We start from the raw sequence: 6385 nt of genomic DNA on the forward strand, positions 1-6385 counted from the left end.
ACCTTCAACAGAAGGAGAGAAGCTAAGGATGCCTTTCATCTCCTGACAGGGCTTCAGTTTAAAGCTCAGGTCCAAGTTTGATAAGCTTCTACAAAGCAACCAATGGTTGAGGCCTGAGTTTGAAAAAGATATCTTTCCACCTGCATGGGATTTGCATTTAGGTTGATAATGGGGAGAAGTTGCGGGGGGGGGGTCACCTGTTACTGAACTAGGAACAGTGAAGGTCTCAGCTTTGAAATCATTAGTATACAGATCAGATGAAATCTATCAAAGTGCTGAAACATCCTTCTGTCAATCAGAGGCACAGTGATATGGCTTCTACAGTTTGTAACTCCTGCTCCTTGGAGTCCTGCACACCCTCCCTTCTCTCTGAAGGGGCAAGAATCATGTAAGAGCTAACCAGACATAATGGGTTTTGAAACAAGGTAGTCATCTTGGATCTTTACCAAGTGTCCAGAAATAAGTAATGGATTGATGAGTTAAGTCAGTCTCCTACACCTAGGAAATAAAAGGACAAAGTCTAGAGGAACAAACAAAGCAGCAAGCAAAGCCCTCATCTCGATAAGCCCATTCCTGTAGCTGTGTATTTCTGCCTGCTTGGACCTCCTACTGGTGTTCCTCCACCCTTATCTGATTACTAAGCCTCCCCGAAGCAGCTCAAGTCCACCTTAAAGGCCATCCCCCAGGAGGACATTATTCACCCTCTTTTGAGTCTAGACACTGGGGACCTTCCTGTGTACATTTGTTGCCTGTGGTCCTTAACTCCACCCTCCTGTTCACATTCCCAGAATGTACCTCACATTCCTTTGTAAGGCTTGGAGATGTTTGAGACCCATAAATCACTAATCACAGTACCAAAGTACTCAGCACTGAGTCTGGCATAAAGTAATAGCCCAATGAATGTTCATTGAATTGAATGCTTTGAATAGCGTTTGGGGACTGGCATACATTCCCTTCTCTCCATGGGTCCACTGAGTTTTGGCTCAGAAAGAAAGGAAACATTTGCTCTTCCTGAGTTGGCTACTGCCTACTGCTATTTCATTGACTTCAGTCCTTAGCATGTAGGTAAACTGTTTCCTCAATTTTGGGCCCTGGACTCCACCTGCCCATTATATCTCTTCTAATCCAAGCAAGAGTGAGTAGTTTTTCAAGTAGATTTAGTTCAAACTCTCAGTTAGAGAAATCTGCCACTTAGAAAGTGACCTCCAAGGAGAGAAGACTCAGACAGGTGATTTGATTTAGTGGAAGAATTCTTTGTTTATGAATATAGGGATAAAAGGTAAGACAGATGAAAATGCAACAACACCAAAAAAAAAAATTCAGCTTCAGACTTTATTGAGTGTCTTCTTTCTTTTTCCCATCCATAGCAGCCCAGCATGAGAGTTCCACACTGAGGCCACGATAAACCACTTTCAGAGGTAGACTGACACTTCCACCCAATCATGCCCATAGACAGTGGCAACACATGTTTATCCTAGTTTGAGTTCTAGCTCTGTGCTGAGGTGAGCTAGCCTCCCTCATATCCCTTTAGTCTCATTACATGGCAATTGATTATCTACATGCTGAGTATCATGCTGAGATAGTCATGGATATGCAGCAGATGGACAGATGTTAAGAAGTAGATCTTAAAGATGCTTTCTAACTGGTACTTCATACACATCTGTCCTGTATAGGTTATTCTCAGCCACAAATCCAATCCATACCCATGGAAACACTGTTTATTTCAAAGGTCATTTTGAAATGTATACTGAAGTTGTCCAAAGGCATCTTGTTTATGAGTGATTAATATTCCACTCATTCACTCTACTGTCCATACTAGACTGTTTTTGTCCGTTCATAGGCTGATTGGGTTGATTCTTACCTTTGAATATTCATCTAGATCATATGTTAGTACACAGCTTCCTATACTATCTGTGTTAATTTGCATACCCACACAAAGTGTGTATGAGTTCTCTTTTCTCCACACCTGTATTAGCAAGTGCTTATCTTACTGTTTTTGTTAGTACTCATTCCAGTAAGAATGGTATGGCATTATGGCTTTGATTTGCATTTTCCCAGTGACTAGTGATATGGAACACTGTTTTACATATTTGTTTAAATTGATATGAAAGGCATATATTAATCTACCACATGGTGTGTGTGTGTGTGTGTGTGTGTGTGTGTGTGTGTGTGTGTGTGTGCCATCCCAGCACTCGAGTGGCTGAGGCAAGAGGATTATGATTTTTAAACCAACCTGGGCTCTGTTTTAAAGACCTATCTTAGAAAAGGCACTTGACTACAATTCATGACCACAACCTTCTTTGTCTTTTATCTTACATTGAAAGAATTAGTATTTCCTAAGTATGACACTCAGCATACGTTTTCACATCTTTCTGTTGGACTGTGCATGTCTATATAGATATCAGCTTTTTGTTGACTTTTTTCTCTTAAAAATTTTGTTATCCTCATTATGTTTTTCCCTCCCTCTACTCATTCTCATTACTCCTACCTATCCAGATCCATCTTTTATGTCTCTACCTAGGAAACAAACATACTTTTTTTTTTTTTATGAACTTGAGTATTTATATATACATTTCGAAAGTGTTATTCCCTTTCCGGTTTCCGGCAAACATCCCTCCCCCCTCCCTTCTTTTATGGGTGTTCCCTCCACATCATCCCCCCATTGCCCCCCCCAACAATCTAGTTCACTGGGGTTCAGTCTTGCAGGACCAAGGGCTTCCCTTCCACTGGTGCTCTTACTAGGATATTCATTGCTACCTATGAGGTCAGAGTCCAGGGTCAGTCCATGTATAGTCTTTAGGTAGTGGCTTAGTCCCTGGAAGCTCTGGTTGCTTGGCATTGTTGTACATATGGGGTCTCGAGCCCCTTCAAGCTCTTCAGTCCTTTCTCTGATTCCTTCAGCGGGGGACCTATTCTCAGTTCAGTGGTTTGCTGCTGGCATTCGCCTCTGTATTTGCTGTATTCTGGCTGTGTCTCTCAGGAGAGATCTACATCCAGCTCCTGTCAGCCTGCCCTTCTTTGCTTCATCCATCTTGTCTAATTGGATGGCTGTATATGTATGGGCCACATGTGGGGCAGGCTCTGAATGGGTGTTCCTTCTGTGTCTGAACAAACAGGCTTCTAACAGATGAAAATAAAATAAAAAATAAGGTAAAGCAAAAACTATTATGTAAGAATAGGAGAAAACAAACAGAAGGAAAAGAGCCCAAGACAAGGCATTAAAAATCAGAGACCCACGTGTTCACACACGCAGGAAAACAATTAATACACTAACCTAGAAGCCATGATGTGTACACAGAAGACTTAGTGCAGACTTGTGCAGGCCCTGTGCATGCTGCCTCAGTCTCTGTGAGTTTATATGTGCATTGACCGTGCTGATTTAGAGGCCCTTGTTTCCTTGGCCTCCTCCATCTCAAGCCTGCTTCCTCTTCTGTAGGGTTTCCTGAACCCAGAGGAGGGGATTTGATGCAGACATCCTGTTTAGAGCTTCTCCAAGGATGCCTACTAAGATATTGATCTGTGAGTATAGCAAACTGTCATTAGGAGTCATTTTATTGCTATACTTTTGGTCTTTTTTTCTTTTTAAAAAAATTTTAGAACAGTGGTATTTGGTTTTACCTTAGGTCTCTAAACCATCTAGTCTCAGGCTCTTGGTCACGCAAGCAGGGTCAGGCTTAGATTCCATCTCATGGAGTCAAATCAGATATTGGCTTGTTGCTCCCACAGCTTTGTGTTGCTGTTGCCCTAGCATGTTTTGCAGGTGGGGAACCATTGTAGATCAAAGGGTTTGTAGCTGGGTTGATGTTTTCATTCATTGTTTTTTTGGTAGTGTGGGGAGTACCTTCCTGTCAGAGACACTAGAACATAGGGATGAAGGCTATATATGGGCATCAATTCAACTTCTGTATGTTCAATGAGTTATATAGGTGGTGTCTTCAGCAATGGGGCCTCGCTGTCAGTTTGCGAAGAGCAACCTGGAGTCTTGAAAAAAGCCTGGGCTGTTTGGGAATTCCCAGGGAATCCCTTTGGTCAACATCTCAGTTATATTTAACTAACCATGACATACATGCTGGCAAAACACTCATAATACAAAATAAACACTTAAAATATAAAAGTAAATAAAAATTTTTTTTAAATCAAGGACTATTGTTGAAAGTTATCAAATAGGTTTTATGTGTCTATTGAAATGTTAATTTGATTTCTTTCCTTTATAATTTATTATTGTGAATTATGCCAATTACTTCTGAAATGTTTAGCCGATCTTAAATCACAAAATAACCTGTACTTATTATATCATATATGTGCATGTGTATATTCATATATTTTTTTTTAACAAATTTAGTATATTTTTAAAATTCTGTTTTCATGAGGAATACTATTTTGGTGCAAAAGTTATGTTGTCTTTTTTTAAAAGATTATGGTTTTGTTCAGTCTTCTTCTGTGTTCAGAAGTAGTTTGTATAGGAAAAGTGTCATTTCTTCCCTAAATGATTGAGAGTGTTTACCAATAAAACCATCTGGGTATGGGGTTTTCTTATCATAAAGGTTTCTGAAGTTAATTAATTTTAATTCATATGCAACAATGCAGATGTAGTGCATCATCATGCATTAGCTTCAACAACCTTCATTCTTCAACTAATTTCTTACTATTTTTGTTTTGCACTATTTGTTTTAATTATGACACAGAATCTAAAGGTGGCCTATATTAAGTCAGTAGCCTAGGCTAGACTCAAACTTATAGTGATCCTTTTGTCTCAGCTCCCTAAATGCAGAAAAATAGGCTCTAATTATTGCTATCACTCTTCTCCCTCTGTCTCTGTGTTTCAGTCTCTCTCTCTCCCTCCCTGTCTCCTGGCCACCTTTCTCTCTCCCCCCGCTCCCCACACACCACACACACACACACACACACACACACACACACACACACACACACACACACACACACACACGTCCTTCCTTATAATTTCTGTTTACTTTATTTTCTGTAGCTGTCTACAACAAAATTTTAGATTTTATTTTGCCTACTTCATTGTATTATTGGTAATAGAAAGAGAAGCAATTCATTAAGCAAGAGAAAGGCACTCCAGAGAATGGAACTTGGCTAGAAAGCTACGAAAGTACTAAGACTCAAAGGTCACATTTTATTTGTAAGCATTGCTTTATTTTCATTAATCATGCTTTGATATCTTGTATTTCATTATCATTCAGAAATTAAAATCAATTCTAATTCCATGGATGACTTCAACATGAAGAATAATGTTAAGATTTATATTTCAGTGGAATTTTTCCTAGTAGTCTACTAATTGGTAAGATGTAACTGTTAAAAAAATGGTAACTCTTAAGGAAAGGGAAATAGAGTAAAAGTTAAAAAAAGGAAAACAGGAAACTTGAATAAGATATAATAGAGGTTTGGAAGGGCAGAATAAAGGAGGAAATGTAGGGAGTACAACTAATACAAAAAGCCTTTTGAAAAGCTATATGCAAACCTAATAGTGTAGACTCTTCCTAAAACATGTATATAATGGGGAGACAATGCTACAACCAGACATTATATTCTACCAAATAAACACCCCAGTTCCAGGAATGAATTACATTTTTGAGTCATTGGTCAAAAGGGTACTATAGGTACCCGCAAATATTAGAGGCAATAGCAATGCTATTGGCTATCCTCTACAAGTTAATGGTGCAATTCTATTGCTGAATATGTCACATACACTTGTCACTGAGTATGGAGAAATCAGGTGGTTCTCAATTAGAAGCTTTACCACTACTGACTGGTGTTCATGGTGCTAGAAGGTAATACATATACTACTGGAAGAGGAAGGCTTGTTGAACAATGCAAACTATGTCTACTTATGCATTACTGGAAAAAACATTATTATGGGGATAGCCAACCATTTTTAAATTGGATATAAAATCTGCTCCATGAGATGGGACCAGTAATTGACAATAGTAATGAAGATAGTTCAATGGTCCCTAGGAGAAAACTTACTACTATTTTTCTGTCAAATAAATATGCCAACAGAATGACTTCTAATGCCATATTATAATACCTGTAGATCATCACTTTCTGCAACTCTCATCAGAAAAAGCTTCTTTCTCAGTATATGGCAATTAACACAGTGACCTATAACTGAACAACAAGCAGAGTGAGAGGCACTGGAGCACTCAGCAGTAAGAGAGATGTCTGGATCACATACCTTTCCTCCAGGATTAGGGGTCTATGAGGAAAAGGAGGCAGGTTAGAGCCAGAAACAGTGGATGACTCCAAATCAAAACAGCATTTTCCGATACAATAGGACTGATGCACATATAAACTCACAGAGGCCATGCCAACATGCAAAAGACCTGCACAAGTTCAAGCCAGCCAAAAATCCCAACATAGA

This window comes from Rattus rattus, chromosome 13 (assembly GCF_011064425.1).
Source record: "Rattus rattus isolate New Zealand chromosome 13, Rrattus_CSIRO_v1, whole genome shotgun sequence".
Taxonomy (NCBI): Eukaryota; Metazoa; Chordata; class Mammalia; order Rodentia; family Muridae; genus Rattus; species Rattus rattus.